Source organism: Plectrocnemia conspersa, unplaced genomic scaffold (assembly GCF_051122295.1).
Source record: "Plectrocnemia conspersa isolate PC_06_02 unplaced genomic scaffold, ASM5112229v1 ptg000001l, whole genome shotgun sequence".
NCBI classification, from domain to species: Eukaryota; Metazoa; Arthropoda; class Insecta; order Trichoptera; family Polycentropodidae; genus Plectrocnemia; species Plectrocnemia conspersa.
This window is the reverse complement of record NW_028277165.1, coordinates 21,705,964-21,725,113: the sequence shown is the minus strand read 5'-3', so window position 1 is coordinate 21,725,113 and position 19,150 is coordinate 21,705,964. Positions and strand designations below refer to the sequence as shown.

Below are 19,150 nucleotides of genomic sequence, written 5' to 3'. Positions count from 1 at the left end.
CACAAACATTGGAAGGATAGATTAAAAAAAGATTTTAACACGGTTTTTCAACCAAGTAACGGTTGATTTTATAATTTTAAAATGAGGTATTCTTTTCATAATATTAAATTTACTGGAGAATCGGCTGATGCGGATAAAGATGCTGCAAAAGAATTTATTTCCTAATTATCCAAAATTATTGAAGATGGAGAATATTCCTCTAGCCAAATATTTAATGTAGATGAGACAGGTTTATTTTTGAAAACTCTTTAACAATGAAAAATATGAATGAAGCCTTCACGCACCTTGACAAATTTTTAAATATTATGGAAGATTGTGAACCCAATGGAGAACGCATATCTCAAGTGCGTAGGGCGATCAATAAAAACATAACATGTTATAAAATACTATATGAAGAAAAGAAAAAGAATAGTGGAAAACAGTTAACTCTTGATAACTTTTCAAAGGAAACACCAGCAAACCCCACTTAAACGTGTCTCTTAAACGCCTCTTAAACATCTTGTATTTATTTGATAAATAAATATTTTAAAATACACACAATTTAAATTTTTTTTACTTCCCTCGACTTTCGTACCTTCAACATTCGCACACATTTTCAGGAACTAATTATGTGCGAAAGTCGAGGGCCGCCTGTATATAGAAAGTTTTATTCCATTCACTTTTTTAAACATCCATTTAACGCTTCTGGCAAAGATATGTTAATGTTAAAACATCTAATGCCAGTAAACAAATTAAAACGACGTCTCAAGTACCAGATGTAATTGAAAACGTGTAGCATAAATCAACTTTATTTTAACAAAAAATGAGCAAGTTGGTTTAAAAATTTATGTTTTTTTAACTATGTAATTATGTCTGATAGGGATGTACCCTTCGAAATCAAAATACGTTGAGCATTTTAAATGACCATCAACTAGTAATATGGACAGTTTTCCTTGTGCAAACGTAAACAAATCTATCACATTATATACATACATATAACAAACACAGCTATCCGATACGACCTCTGCGGTCGCTCGTTCGTCCCCCATACATAAATTACGAACATAAATATAAATATTAATTTATATAGCATGGTAAATTATAAAGTAGGGGAAAAGTTTTCTCCGAAGGTGTCCACCAGGTTGTTGACTCAAATAATGATAAACACACACAAGTAAAAAGATGTTTATGACTGTTATGTTTTTATCGGTCGATTTTTCGACCAGTTATCGAGCGGTTAAATATTCTGTTATTCGCATAAATTTCGGGCAAAGTTAGAAAAAAACCACATAGCCAACATTAAGCCAACGAGAGCGGAATGTGAATCGTTGGGATAGAGAAACAGATTATTAATTAATATCATTGATTTACTACGTATTTCCCATCCTTTATGGATTACATGTACATATATAATATTTGTAATTAAAAAAAAAAAAATTAATATGTTTCTGGTTATTGATGACTAAATTTATTATGGCGTATTCTGTGGTAAGCCCCCATATATTTTTGCAATCTGCCGATTTTCACATTAAGCCATTTCTTTGTACATGATTATAAATGTAGTTCTTAGATCACTAAAAGCGAAGATAAAGCCGATTAGAACAGTTGAGAAAATCGTGAACAATTTTTTGCAATTCAAATACTTCTGTCCTCTATTAAAAGCTTCCAATAAAGCATGCATATTTTTAAGCACCTGGCACGGACCCACCCATTTTATGCAGCGGTTGTAAACCATTTTAAAATATTCGTACAAATTAAATTGATAACAAAAAAGGCTTTACAGAAACAGACAATTTCTCGAGAAATTAATATACTCGATTTGAAATTGTTTTCGAAAAATTCTCTAAAAGAAGCACCATTTTTTTTAAATCAATTTAAAATATAGCAATTGTAATATATGTTAAAAAGTAATTTAATTCATTTTCTATTTTAAAATATCTGATAAATGCATTCATTACTTAGTGCAGTATTTTCATTGTCTATGCTTTAAGCATATCTAACAAATAGGTATAACAATAAAATGTCGTTATTCAAAATGGCTAGATAATTATCATTTTTTTCTCAGTTACAATTCAAATCATTCGTATATGCTGTTTGCGACGTTTAGAATTAGCACAAGTGTTCTACGAACGTCTTTTTCTTTTTCTTCAAACGTTTAACGTAGCAACAATATGATAATTAACATTTAAGTCGAACGTGCAATAAAAAAATATGCATCTTCTATTAATGAATCATTTTTGAAGTGAATAGCAGTTAAATATAATGTTAAGGTTTCGTCAAATGTCGCAATTTGGATGCGAAATTTTGCAAATGGATGGTTGGATGTTAAGAAATGAACCAAAGATAGATTGATAGAGCGGTGTATCCAATACTATATTTCTCTACACTGTATTTTTAGAGAATTTTCGAGTATTTCAAAAAAAGACATTGCCAATCTTATATACTCTCGAAAAACAATTTACGTATTATGTACATACCAGTGGCGGTGCGTAGCTGCAGCTCTCCCACTATACTTTCAACTTTTATTGTTGCAGCCTCTTCACTACAAACTCAATTTGTTTAAATACTATCTATTTATTCTATATTATCTAGGCCAAAACATCGACATGGGAATCGTGAGAGAGAGCGAGAAAAATGTGCGATACGCAAGCCCTTCTATCTCCTTTGCAAATACCGCGATAAGCATAAAGAAAATACATACATATATATTTCAAATACAACTTAGATAAATATGTATGATAGTAAATCAAAATTATTATTAAATAATATTTATTTATTATTAAGTAATGTTTTAGAAAACACATTCGACGTTGAGTCGACAAAATATAAAATTATTTGTAATCGAGAAGTTCTAATTGGACAGAGTTAAAACACCGACAATGCATCCCTTAGTTTCTGTAAAAATTCTGTAGTTTAGAATAAATACAACTCTTTAGTTATATCCCTATAGTCTAGCTTTTATTTATGGATAAATTTAATTAATTTGTAAGATAAATATTATTTTACACAAATATAACTCGTTCTATTAGTCTTTGACTCCGATAGAATCAGAATATTTATTTTTATGCTATTAGATTTTAAAATGTAAATATTGTATCAAAATTTTCGTATTAAAGAATTATATGTAATATATCATAAATAAAAAAATATTTTTATCTCAAAAAATATTTCTTGAAAAGAAATGTATTTATAGCTTAGCTACACTGTAGTGAAAATAATATGAATTACAAAAATGTTTACAATAACTACACGTGAGTAAAAATAGTGAAAAAACAGTTCTATGAAGCAGTCATATTTTAACATAGTTTATAGTCTCACGCATTCTGAATATTGTAGTTTTTTATTAATATTATTTTGGCATGCTTCGTGTGTATGTATTTAAATAATTTATAGACATATTTAGCCATTTTTAAAACCAATAAAAATATTGATTATTTCACTAGTGTTACACGCGGATCTGGATATTTATTATATTAATTATATTATTCTGTTCGAATATCTTAGACTTTTTAAATCTCATATTAAATCGTAAGAATAGTAATTAAAAATCGCGATATAGTGAAAATCATTAGTAAGAATACAGTAAAAACAAATATATCGAAATATAAAAAAAAGTATATGTGTAACATATTTTGTATGTAAAAAAACGATAGGTTAAGTTAATATATGTTAGGTTAGGTTAGTGCTTGTTGTACAAATACATGAATAGGATCGGTAGGATGTATAAGCAATTTTTAACCAAAATATACTCTTTATGGTTTACTAATAATAATTTACTTTATGATTTTACTAATATTAATTGCATATGATCATGTTAATAATGTATATTTTAACTCTAAATTGCAACATAGAAGAAGCAGCGCTTCTATTGTTTCAATAGATGCAAAACTGCTAGGAAGTCGATTTAATAAGCTCAAGAGTGGAGTCTATTATTTAGAAATTTATACTAATCTTATTTATCTCTAAATAGATTTATTTATACATATTTTATGAAAAAATTCTGGAATCTATTTACACACATATTAATTTATTACAGATTAAGTGATGTTTTAGGCTAGTTAATGATGTAGCATAGAAGCAGTCTGCCTCACCGATCGTTCACACTAAGGCGGCAAGAGCACGACTTTTAACGTGAATTAGCTACTAAGAAGTAAGAATTTTTAAATAACGCATTTAGGTAACACATTCAAGATTATTCTTGATATCGTAATTTCCCGTTCGAAATTTTTTAAGCCATCTTTGACATTTAGGAATATTTAATGAATCACCAATTACCTTTCAATTTTTTTTAAGAATTCATATAACATGCAATTTTGTATAAACACAGATATAACAAAGGACGTACTCAGGTTTTAACGACCAAAGCACGACTGACTTTAAAAAAAATACCTCAATTTTGAGATTACCTATTATTTGAATAATGGGGAAGATTTATTAGAACGAATATTTTTCTAATTTAGAAAGTTCAGAATCTTATACTGAATAATTAATAAAGAGAATATCAATGATGATTTTATTAATATGATGTCGATAGCCGAGGAATAAATAAACAAACATCTAATAAATCACCAGAATAAAAAAAATCTACGAAATTAATTTAAGACTCAAATTCTAAATATTTTATATATATATATAAATATTTGCTCACAATTAAGCCAACATCAACGGAAAGCGAACGAGAATTCTTAATCGCAGGAATATTTACTATGGAAATTATAAATAATCTGATTTGTTCTTAAATGCATAGGTGTAAATAATTTTTTTTTATACAGCAAAAATAAAATATGTATTATTATTTACTATATTATTTCGGTTTTAATTCGACGAAATTTATTGCACCGTATAAATGGTCGTTCACACTACGACGGCAAACTAAAGATTTTTGCGCTTTCACAATTGACGAAAAATATTTCATAAATGACATTTTACGGCAAACTGTTATCGTGAAAGTGTGAACGATCGGTATATTTAAATATTTGTCATGCCTTGAACCAGTTTAATGTCATCTTGATATTTTTACTACATGAAAAAATAAAATAACTGCATTTGAAACTGTAGAAAAACTTTCCGTATAACCATAATTTTCTGATGTAAGTAACAAGAAGAAAAAGACAAATGTTTTTGTGTGCGCCACGAAATAAATTTGAACAACTGACACATTTTTTTTTCTTTTCATATAACACAAATTATTTACGTAACTAGACTTCGTACGTAATATTAAAAACTCTGTAAATATTTGGAAAATGCTTTGGCAGCTGATACACATCCTGTATATCATATATATGTATATATTCATAAATGTTCAACCTAAGAATATTATTATTATTTTATATTAGCGTAGCAAGTGCGGATAACAGTTTTCTAAATGTATTTCCGAACAGCAATGACAGAAGAAAGATTGGTTGGTCTAGAAACTAAATAGATAGAGGCGGACGTAGCCTACTATTTAAATTTAGAAGATTTTATAAACAGCTTTATTGTGTGACATCCTCGTAGATCAAGCTTTAAATTATTAATAGTATGTGATATTTTTTGTGATTTTCTTGTAAGAATAACAAACTAGTAATTAGATATTTTATTATTTTATTTGACATCAAGGATGCTATTTATTTTTTTGCCTCACAGTGCAATTTAGTCTATCAACAGCCATGCATATTCATTTTATATATATTTTACGTTAATTGTACCATATTTTTTTATTGCCACAACTGAAAAAATGCAACAAATAAATTAAAAGCGAACGTCATTTGTTTATTTAACATTTTTCGAATGATAACAAATAAAACAAAATTACGTCAGATATTGTTCAAGTGACGTTCAACCTTTAAAATATTTATATTGTAATTGAAATGCTGATAGTGAACAAGCTGTTAAAATCAACTGAGCCAATTATTATCGAACTGCAGATGCTAAGTATTTAACTTGATACATGATACATGGCAAATATTGCAATTTATGATGTATTGCTATAATATTCAATTGCAGAACAAAGAACGCATAGAGACACGTGCTATAAAAAATATTATTTTTATGTAGAAGCCAATGCGATGGCCGTAAATGGTTGGCAGCATCTGGCCGTGAGGTGAAAAACTCGATTACTTAGCAACCTTGATCTTGCGCGGTCAGCGGATGGTCTAGCCGCGGCCAGTTATCGTGAACATTCTAACGCTAGGTATATACAAATAAATGATTTGCAAGCTTTGGATTTCTAAGTAATTAAAAAAATAGTATTTAAATTATAAAAAAAAGCTCTAAAAACCGATGAAAGATTTTGGGCTCTGTAGCAATTTTTCATTCTCACTTTTTTTAGCTCTCGCAGCAATCTGTCCTCCTCAAACAAGAAAATCTAGATAGCTTTTAAACAAAAATGTCTGAAATGGCTTTTTTTTAATTCTGGTCACCTTACCATAGCGAATCTAAATCACTTTGTAGAGAGAAAGATTCAGCAACAGATTGAATGCATCTAAACAATTTAAATTGTATGTATACAGAAGAAAGCTTTAATTTGTAACTGCCGTATTTATGTCATTAATAAATAACGTAAAGAGCAGAAGGCCCAAGTTGGACCTTTAAGAAATTTCTAAAGGAGTCAAATATTTTTTTCGATAATCGGTCGCTATAACCGAGTTACATCATCCGAAAAAACGAATTCCGACAAGTATTCACTAATAATCTGTGACAAACCTTCTCAAAATCCGTATTGAAGGGACATCAGATAAAGTTTGTGCCACATGCCACATGATATCTAAACGTGCAGTAAAATCTCAGTATAGCGAAGCTCACGGGACCGAATAAAAAAATTCGTTATATTAAATGTAAGGAAAATGATATATTTTTATTAAATTTTTAATTACCATAATATTATCTTAAAAGATTGACAGATCGTTTTTTGTCCATTTTTAAGAATAATAAACACTATAAAATTTGTTAAAAAAAGTTTGAAGAACGGACAAACTGATTTCGGAGAAATATTGTAAGTTGTATCATTCTTAAATTCGAATCAAAATTTTTCGTTATACTGAGATCAGTCTTCGTTACAGTGAAAACATTTTGTATACAAGTTTTTCAGGAACAAATTGAAGATTCGTTACACTGGAAATACGTAACGCAAATCTTACTTGTATCATTTTATTTATTACCATGACTTACTAAATATTAAAATACATACATACGAAAATAATAGTAATATTTTTAAGAAAATAGTTAAAATATAAAAACATTATACGATCCAAACAATATATGAAGCTAATATATATATTTTACTTATCATTTATGTATAATCATAAAATATCACTTAAAACATTTGTTTTTTTTATTCAAGAAATTCTGAGAGTTACTCGATAAAACATTTCTGCATAAGCTTTTAATTTTGATGTAGATATCTATCACTACAGATATATGTTTATTGTGGGTTTTGCCCTTGACGCGTTTTTTTTGTTTTGAGCCTTGGAAATTACCGTGAGAACAAGCTTACAGAATTTTCAAAAATCACATATTTTACAGTTATCTATTTTAAAGTACATAGAGTTGTTCCAATAATTCAGAACTAGCGCTTAGTATAATTTTGAATTTTGACTGGAAACACTTAGAAAAAGTTTTTTTTGCGTCTTTGATTTTGTCGTGGTTTTAATTGTGTTGTCGCTAATAGTTGTCACTGCATTTTTGGTAAAAAAAATTAAGTGCAGTAAGTATTGAATTACTCCAGTTTATATTCTTCATAAATGGATAATTCAGGTATATTAAGTCAGAGACAAGGAAAAATATGCTTGGAATGGATATCTTTATGTTAAAGACAAGATTAATAATGAGGTAGATTCGATTCAATTCTGGCGACGTGAAAATAAAAACAAATGATGTAAAGGTAGAATTTGGACAAGTGTTAGTGATGGATCATTCGTTTCTGAAAGACATGAACACACATGTAGCTGTTCTGAGAATGCGGCCAAAGTAATAATGCAAAGAGTTATACAGTACAGCAGCCAAAAAATAGTCGATACGACAATGAGCAACCCATCACAAATCAGAACTCCAATTCTAGAAAATGTTTCTTCTGTAGTAGAAGAAATGTTTCCAAATATTCAAAGAATAAGATATAAAAATGAGAGGCACCAATTAATCCTGATTCTAGAGAAACATTGATAATTCTTGCAGAATATTTAAATTATAAATTTAATTCAGCAGAATTTAAACCTTAAGGCTTGGTAAGACGCAGGTAGAAACTAGTGAGAATTTCAATAGATTATATTACATATTGCGACAGACTATGAATGGCGAGATGTTTTCTCTGAACAGTGGCGGAGAAGCTGGCGGAATGATGATGTCAGTGGAAGATCCTCAGAGGCGGAGGTAGATCCCTCTTTGTTGCGGTGTTCATATGGTTGGGTCCTTCTCAGGATGTGACTGTCCATGACCGTCCAGGGTTAAGTATTCAGAGCTGCAAAGCTTGTTCACCAATTTCAATAATGCAGCGATTATCCAGCCAATTGTTGCACTCGCTTTTTAGAACCACGAAATAAGTATACGCCTTTAGAAAGTGACATTTGCTTGATGGATATCTCCGAGGTGAATTGCATAACGGGAATATTGTGACCTTACGGTGGTATATTGTGAAAATGAGGATCAAGAGTAATCTCATTTTCGGCCCATTCACACGATCGAGCAGCTTTAATTCTTGCACGAGCTGTATTTTGTAAGCTCATAAACCAATTTATTTCCACAAAACCTTCCATAAAGTGGATGGACACAGCTCCAATTACTGTGCACGATGGCGAATCGACTCATTCGTAGAAACACACAATAGAAACAACTTCTTCGGGGCGCACTGTACGACGTCTCTGCGGATACGTATTATCAATTAAAGTATGCGTGGTGCGAAAACGATCCATGGTTATTTCAATTACTTGATCGGGTGGATATTTATATCGATCTTAAAATGGATTTAGCACAAGGTAAGTTTCGCAAACTGAACCACGATATTCGAAATAAATTTGCATAATTTACAAGCGTTGTTCTGTAAGTCTATTCATGGCAAAATGGCAAACCAAACTGAGTACAAATCCACCGTCATCTGCCAATTCCAATTCGAAAAACAAATATTTTATATAAAGTAAAATTTATTAAATAGAAAAAAATGTCACGGTATGCCTATTATTGTAAATACACTGATGTAACATGTCACGTGTTAGCTCAAAGCTTACCATTGTGAAGAAGCAATTAATTTTTTTATAAATTGTGAATTATTTATTAAACCAGCAAAAATGCTGTCAATAAAAAATACTGCATAAATTAAAAGGTAAAATTTGATTCCGCTGTTAGGAATATATTGAGTCTTAAGTAGATGTTGAAAGATATAGAGTTACAATTTCGCATATTTCTCGAACCGGAGTCGCGTTCCGGATTGCTCAGGTCCATTCCGAGCCCTGTTGTTATTTTACAAAAAAGGATTCCAGCTAGATATGGTCACGCCGGGAGCCGAGGGCTGGAATGTTGCACGCTGGCCGCAAAATCGTAGTTATGTTTATTTTTAGTCACCGGTGGCGCAGCAAGTGCAGTGAGTTTGTTACATAAATAATTGCGGTTACCAGTTTGTTACGTGGAATACTCGTTACTTGCACTCGCCAGGGACTCGGAATATCACACACACGATAAACGGCCTCGTTATTTTGCGATTACGGCCAGGGCCTCGGTTAACGATGGCTGAAGATCCCGCGGAGCAGAGCTAGGATAATTTGGAAAATTTGGAATCAGATAGCATCTCTGCAGTAGTAAACAATGCGTGGTTATGTCTGAAACCAGGAGAAAAATAGTTGGAGGATTATGTTTTAATGGAGATTTAATACCAGTTATTAAATTCTACATTAAGTATGTTCAAAATTACAAATGTTAAAGGCAGTATATTGCGAGTATTTATTGATTTGTCCAGCTGATCTAAATGTTTACTGATGTCGGCATTACTAAATACACAACTGCAGCTGTATGGACTTGAATGGAACATATGTTGCACCACGTTGCAATAAATGTTATTTTAAAGAAGAAATTAAATTCATATCATATAGAGATATTTTTTTCATGTAAAGGTATGCAATGGTTGATTAAAAGCTATTGTGATAATCATCAGTTTTCCGAATAGTTTGCGTCTTCTATGTAATGCCATTTCACACATTTCTACGCTATGAGATGTAGCATAATTTTGTTGCACCTTTTTAATAATTGATTCAAAATTTTCTTGAACAAAAATAGCATACCTAGCGTTATCTGGTGGATATGTGCCACACAACCCATAATAGTGAAATCAGTATTGATTCGAATGGCGAAATGAATTTAGATAAAGTTTTTCAATTATTTATTTATGAAATAAGCCTCATGGTTTTTTTTGCAATATAATTGCGTTTAAAATGATTAAGATAGAATTGCTTGAGTACATGGCAACTAAGTTTTGTAATTATTCGTAGTTTTTATTATTTATAAATTATTAAATATTAGAATATTCGAATATATTCGTCCGATATTAATTTATTTAACCAGTGAGTGCAAAAAGTCAATTAATTACCTGTGACATATTATTTAATTAGTGGTTAATAATAATTATTTTAGTTAATTATTAATTAATTTCATAATAGTTTAATTTTAAATTTTTATGAATAAGATGCATAACATAATACTGTGCGAATACGTTTTTGGTGCAGATTTTTATATAAATTTTATAAATATATATAAATTCACCGTGCTTAAATCATTGAATTGATTGCCATAAAATCTTTGTGTCTTGAAACAACAAATAAAAAAAGTAACATGAACTTCACAGAAATTTGCGACGCACATCTGTTTTTTAATTAAGCGTTGAACGATAATAAAAGGTGAGTCTTTCCAATATAATGTTTTGTTCAACGAACGAATTCTGCGAATTTCGGTCATATTAGACATAGCCGATAAACATTCCATTTATGAAAAGAAGCGTCTTATTGTCTCGCATTTCAAAACAAAATAAAAGCGCATAAAGGAACATATATTTTGGAGCGGCACTAGTCACTCGGTTATATTGAGAGCAAAAACGAGTACACGTGTTGCTTAAGTATATAAATTATTTCATTCTAAGATTTTTTAATTTCATTCCAGATAGTATAACATATAGTTGAAAATCGGACAAATAATTTGAATAATTGAAAATTCGATTGAGAACTCTATTTTTATTTGTTTGTTATCTGAGCGGAATTTTACAAAAAATATGTTAAAACAATATTGTTTATAGCAATATATATATAAACATCAGTTATTTAAAAACACTTTCATACATCATATAAAATAAAAAAAAGGTTTTGATCGTTAATTTCGGTCGAAACTGAATGTTCACTAAATTTATAAAATTACTTTTCAAAAGTTTTATTTTGTGTATCCATACTTATTATATAAAAATTATGAGGCAAACAAAGAAGGTAAATTTATAGTAAATATTGATCAAAATGCATAATTTTATACAGCTGAAAAATATGTATGTCATACAATAAAAAATGTCCGACTACTATTTTACATGACAGAATGAATAACTACAAATATAAATATTTATTGAGCTTCAAACAACGCATCGTTGTTACGCATAAGTATTTGAGAAAAAAAAACACTAAGCTCAGAGAAAACAAAGTTAAATATTTTTTTAATAGCACCATAACCGTGTGGTATGCGATTTACTTTGTAAAAGTAAAAGTAAAACATGGATTAGAGATAAGTGGTTTCCTTTTTGACATTTGAGGAGCATATGATAATACTAGACATATAGTGACGATACTTAAAATCAGTACTTTTGCATTATATTGTTGCATACTGCGTTAATCGCGAATGATAGGAACCTAACACTACTTTTTTTTAGCAATTTAGACAATTTTGCGGTAGCGTTTATAAGATCGCGTTAAACACTCGTAATTAATACGTTTTTTTATTTTTTATTTTAAATAATTTAATCTATCTTGTTCTAATAAATTTATTTAATTTTACATATGTATTGCAGTAGCACGTAATATGTTTTAAGCACGTCGTTGTTTAGTTTCAGTTTAATTGCCATGTATTGCAGTAACATGTAATCGTATTTAATAAATAAAAGTTAATAGTTTTAAATACTACAGTTGACTTAAAAATGGCAGCTAGAATGTCATATGCAAATGTCATGTCGCTACTGTTCACCTTTTAGAGAAAGTTCTTGTAACAGAAAGACAGACACATATTTTCTATTTTATAGTAATTATTTACATGTACAATAAAAATAAGAAATACGTATATAAGTTTGGAACTTTAGTGCTCGCCCTCCAGGGGGGCGCTGTGGTAGTGGAAACCAGGAATAAGTGAGGCGTAGATGCTCCAGCAATAATACGACAGTGTGTCGTTGTGATGACTGGTTAATGACCTTTATTTATTTTAATCTCTCCACGATATTAATTAGCAACAAGTCTAAAATATTAATTACATACAATTTAAATAATTCGCAACATGTGTCTATAAAAATAAATTCGTTGTTGCTATGCGAATTTATTTTTAATAAAAATATTAAGCAGTTAACTTGTTACTACCACCAAAACCCTAACGACAAAATACAAAATGCTTATAAAACTATTTTTTAGTTTGTGTCTTTTGGATTTAATAAGAATACTTAATTTTCTCGTCGACATTATATTTACAAATTGCGTATGGCTTTTTGCGATTGCAGTACAAAATACAAAATAATATCCGAGATTATATATTCGATTTTTATGCAGAAACAGTTTAACTATATATTTATTAGACAATAACACATAGTCTGGTTCCGCCTCAAATCATTACATTGGCGAGAAATGTCGAGCTTCCTTTAAGCACAAACATGGCAATTCTAAATAACTTTTATCAGAACCTGACGCAGAACCACTTCGCTTTTGCCTTGGAATAAACGACAGCCTCGTCAAATTCGCGCCTAGCGGCGCTATATTAAATCAACCGAAACGACTCTTATAAGCTCAAAAAACCAACCGCTTTTAACTATGACCGTTAGAGCAAGTTAATCTAACAGTAATAATCACATAAATCAGAAGAGTTCAACTCAATCTTCGAGACGACATGGAGACTAGAAAGCAGATATTTATATGTATATACCCATTATTTACCAAATTGTACGTCTAATTTAAACTGTTTTAAAATAATTCATAATTTAAAAACTTTACATAAGCATAACAACGTCAATATGCATCTCTACGCATGTAACTCTGCGGTCCAGCTATACCCACATGGCAATTAAGGCATAACATAAATGAAATACATAAAACGTGCGTGGTAATAGGGGTACAAGATCTGTCCTTATCACCACGCACACGATACACAACCTTCTTTAGTATAAACAACACCTTTCTCTTTGAGATAATATTATTAATAAATTATTATTGATATAAAATTATATTTTTAATCTAATATATTGGATAAAACAAAGTGATTTACATTTACATATTTTTTAACTAAAATTAAAAGAAAAGGCTGCGAAGGTTTATCCTTTGTAATTGTTGTAAAGTTACTAAGACTTTTATAAACGGGTTTGTCTATTTAAATATTTTAGCACATAAAAATAGCAGTTTCGTTAAACATACAACGCAATAAAATATTTATCTGCACATTTGAAAAATAATTTAAATCGTTTATAAATAAATTAAAATTAATTCAGTCTACAACGCCATTAATTATGAACTAATCATATTTATTATAGTGATCGTTGTTAAAAGAATTTATACAATAAATTAAAATCAGACAGTTAGAGACGCATTTTTGGCTTTAAGTATGTTTTAAATAAACAGGATGGCGTATATGTGACGCAACGATAATGACTAATTAAATTGATAAAAGAGTAAATAATTACAGTTAAGTAACTGCTGAAAACACAATTTTATAATTATACAGGAAAATATTTTTTATGTAATTAATTGCTACTTATTTGAAGTTTAAAATAAAAACTAAGCTATAAGAATCAGGAAAACTTAATGTGCAAAATAATTAATTTTTAACGTGAAAAATATGTTCCATTACAGAATTATGTACATTATACAAACTACAATTTATATAATATTAAAATAGTTTTATATCACACTTCAATAATAATTTATAGAAATAGTTTTAGTGTTTAGGAGCTTTATTGGAGATGAAAAATATGCGATAGTCATTACTGTACATTTATTAGAACGACACACTATAGAAAGAAACGGTTCGAAGATATTACTAGAGGTGCTAATTTGCGGTCAACGTGTTTTTAATATGTATATGTTTCTATTTATAGTGATATGGGAATGTTGACTTATACAGTCGTGACTCGTTTAGTTTACGCTTAATAATTCTTTAAAAAAGAATAGTCGATTAGTCCAATCGTAAACATCGTAGATAATGTGACGAATCGATTGGACGGTAAAAAAGTTCACCAAGCAATCGATAAAAGTCAGGATAGTCATAAATATTTTATTGTAAAAATATAAATGGAAGTTAATTGTCAATAATTTAAAATATTTTAAATAAGATTTTTCCTGAAATTTTTGATACCTATATACAATATAAAAATATGTGTATTAAATGTATTTTTATAATAAAATGCAATCTATTTATTGGGACAATAATAAATTATTATAATATATGTATATTTATTCAAGCAACTAGGTTCTCTAATATGCAAAGAAAAATGACGTCCGCACGGTGGCTGCCGTCACATACAGCTGCCATATTTGCGCGCGATCGAAAAATGTGCCAAATAATTGCAATTTTTAAATTGTCATATTATTAAAATTACGCTACTTATAATTATAAAAGTTTGTGTGGGCACTCACCAATACAACATCAGTGAAAACTTTTCCGTCGAAAATATTCAATTTACGCAAAATTTTTGTCGGCTTTTGCAAAATGCCATAAGGCATAAAAATGATACTTCAGAATACGAACACCACATCTGTGACTATCCTAGAATTTGTCGCCATCGATTCTAAATAAGAATTCGTTATGGTGTGACATTTATATAAACCGATCTAGGAAAATATTATACATAAGGATATTAGAAACGATTTTTTTAACAAAACCAAGTACCACTAATTATTTAATCTTATATGAAAAAAAATATAATAACGATATCTGTTAGAAGAATATACTATCAAAAATATAATTAATCCCTTTTGGTGCCCTAAAATATTCGAAGATGTCAGTAAGAGTCTGTTGAAGTCCCCGATAAGCATGTGGTATTATAACTTGACCACGTGATCACGATGCAGCACTTGACATGCGTGTTCACAATTGAACCGAGTTACTTGTTCTATCTCAGTTTGCGAAAAACCATAACATTATCTCTCTCACTCTCGTCACTTAGCACGCGAGAAGTATCTCACCGCTCGCGCTCGAAAGGGCCGCTCCAACTTCGGTCCGTTTGCCGACAATGTTCGGAAGTGCTCGAAGCTGGCCAAGTCGACTGAATTACTCCCACTTTACCTCCCGTTCTCGGTAACCTCGGACAACTTCCGAGAGATTTTAGAGCAGGCAGAACCGAACTCAACCGAATTAACCCACTATATTCTCCGTCCTTGACCAACCTTGGCCAACTTCCAGAGAGTGTAGTGCAGGCATTAGGCATAAACCAAAGAACGCAAAGATTTTTTTCTGAAATCTCTCAAGAATATTGAATATCGATCACACCCCAAATCTGAGCTTTATAAAACGACGCTGGTTTTATGATAAGAGCAAGCTTATCAAGAAAGGGAGAAGGGTAAATGAAAATATCATTATAAGAAAATTTTTATAAAAAAATTAAAAACCGACCTCAAATCATGAATCTGAACTAAACTACAGTTGTTTGAGATTTTTGTACTCATGTATTTCAGATATATGTTCCTTCAGCCATTTTTATACATAAAATAAAGAAAAAAAAACATTGCCTTCAAAAGCGCCCACTTTCTAGATAGTACTTTTACAATAAACATCACTATTTAAAGGGACAGATTGTAGTTTTAAAACTCATAATAGCTTTAGAACTTTTATTAGGTCAAGTCCAAAATACAAACTAAGCTAACTCATCTCTCAGGAGAAAATAAGCGGAAGAATAAGTACAGACAGATATCGCATGTTTTAAAAATATGATCTTTACCTATATTACTATGGACTTCTGATATAAGCGGACTGATTAAAGTATATTCAAACCGAATTTTGCCCAATAGGAGAGCGCAAAAAACAATTATCACTTCTCAGAAGGTAAAAATTCACGTCAAAAGCAATAAAATCGTGTCGGCGCCGTCGCAATTCTTACTACTTAAAAGTCGTAGTAATAATAAAAAGGGGCATAGGATGACAAGGTTTTGGTGCCTGCCATAAATTTATGCGTCTAGTGCCGTTTTGTGTGATTAGATTCGGTCATTAAATGGTAATGATACAGTGTTAGCATTCTGTCATCAATAAATTGTGACGAAAAATCAACATGTGCATTTGGACCAAGTCTGTCAATATTGATATTTTAGCAGTTGATGCTACGTTTTTAACAGAACAACAACACGACGACCACGTGTTCTGTTTACTTTTACATAACGATTAGCATAATGAATCACTGCTTTTGAATTTGACAATTTGCGATTTTATTTACTGATTTTAATAGTATAAAAAACGGTTTTTCAATGTTTGCAATATGATAAATGCGAATATTTTTACATTCACACCAGTCACAGACCGATTGAACAAACTGCTGAATTATTATGCAAATTAATCGATTTGTATTACTTATCGAAACCGATTTTCTATTTAGTTAAAAACGAGTATTTTGAATTAGGCGTATAAAAAAAGTCTATAGTATAATAAAATATATAAAGAGGGTATTTGTGAGATAATATGTTACTATTTAAAATATATATACCGAACTTTCAAGTCGGAAGCTAAGTATAATAGTAATATTACGTATTATATTTATATTTTATAACAAATGTAACTAATATGATTTTTTAATGCGCTATTTTGGCCATTAAACAAACAATAATAAAGATGTAAAAAAACAGTTATATATTATTATATTATTATTTACCGCATGTATGTTTCTAATAAAGAGCAAAAAAAAACAGATTGTATCTCTGTGGTATTTCAGAAGTTCATTAGGGAATAATTAATCAGAGCAACGATTGTTATGTATTATAGTACATTATAAAAAAATAAATATTGATATACGTCGAATTATCGGATTGTTATAAAAAATTAAAAGAAATACGCTAGTTAATCATATAATATTATGATACTATTAATTGTGAAGTATAATATTTGTAATCATTCGCAACATTCATTGTAAATAAAGATACCAACAATGGCGTTTCGTGACCGAAACGAACCAAATTTGTGTCGCAACCGATAGGTTGAAGAAGTTGCAAATTCCTAAATCGTCGTGTCGAACAAAAGATGGCGGAATGCATCTCGAGGCGTGGATTGCGAAACGAATTATTATGAAACCAAAAGCATTTGCCGTTTTGTGTGTGTGTGTAAGGACGAAGAGAGCAGAGGAGCGCATCCTTCAGCGGCCATGACCTCGATAAGGTCAGACGTATTTGCGCACGATCGGTTTGTGTTTACGAATCCATTTCGGGTTCGGCGCTCGGCCGCTCGTTTGAATCTTTTCAATGTTTACCATCGGATGTTTGCTTTTCACTTAAAGTAATACAGTAATTAAGTAGTATACAAACTGAATGAAAAATACTTTGCGAGATGCGAGAAATATACTTTTACAAATGTCAGCCCATATGTAAGGTAAAAGCATCACTAACATAAATTCGTCTGTTTCGAAAGTTGAGGTGTATTAGTTTTTCGTACTTTTTACATCTCATATGTTATTATGTAAGACAGGAATATGTAAAGAAAAGATTTATTTTTGTTTCATTTTATAATTGCCGTTAAAGTATGTTTCTTTAGTAGAAAACGAACTTAAAATTATCAGTGCAATATTTTTGCTTAGATTTCATTCCGAAATGAATCGTACGGATTTTTTCACAGCGCTTTTGTTAAGTCCTTCCTCTCAAAAATTTTTTGAGAAAAATGCCGAATCTAAAATTATCATTTCAAATTACACAAGCGCTGCATAAGAAAGAATGGGTCCGTGCCAGATGTTTGAAAATATCCGTATAATTTAAAATGAGATCAGAAGTATTTAAATCGTAAAACACTATTCTAATTGGCATTATCTTTGCTTTGGTTATAAAAAAAACGATCATCGTAAAAATTGTCAGATTGCAAAAATGTATGGGTGCTTTTTACATATTTATTTTTCGACTGCAAATATATATTATCAAGTAAAGAAGAAGGATAAACTGCAGATTATTTTAAGAATAATGTGTTATAATGTACCTACTAATATATTTTAATAAATGTTTTTAATTCTCAAGTATTTTATATAATAACTATTATAAATAATAAAATTAACATGCTTGAATATTGGCAAAAAATATTGCAAAAATAAAAAAAGTGAAGACAATTATAATGATACTGTATTAAAATAATGACATATAACAACATTTTTCGATAATTCTCATTTCGCGAGAAATGAATCAAAGACGAGAAACCAGAATTTTTTAAGAACTCCATTCGCTACATGTAATTGAACATAACAAAGAATTAATAGTGTTTAATATTAAAGTAATTTATTAAACATATTCTTATTTTTGATGATTATTAAATTAATTTAATAATAATTAAAATGAAATAATTGCATAAAATAAAATAAATTTAATTAAAGATAATTTAATTTTTTATTTGTTAATCTAAAATTGATTTGCTGTTCGTTAGTTAACCATATAAGTTAGATTTAACGACATTAAATAATTAACGATATTCAATTTAAAAGACCACAACTCGGTATGCTTAAAAAGCATTACAATTATAAACTATTTTAGACAGACTTAAAATTCGATATTATTCGTATTGATTTATAGGAGATCAAAAAATAAATACCCGCTATTAAGAAAGTCCACAGCTGCACAATATTGATTCGGAAAAACGAGTTTTGTTTATCGGCTATTAGTTGCTATTATCATGACTTCTATAAATAACATAAAAACAAGAGAATAGATTTTTAAAAATATAAAAACCGACAATTGAATAAAAAGCAGCGTTACAATAAAGAAAAAATAAATACATAAAACAAATTGTAATATTCAAATAATAATACACAACTGTG

General features: G+C 29.7%; 1 protein-coding gene across 1 annotated transcript in view; it reads right to left on the bottom strand.

Moving 5' to 3' along the window:
* S6KL (ribosomal protein S6 kinase like) overlaps window positions 1-19,150 on the bottom strand; it is a 99,883-nt gene that overhangs the window by 9,506 nt on the left and 71,227 nt on the right. The gene's annotated exons all lie outside the window — the stretch shown is intronic.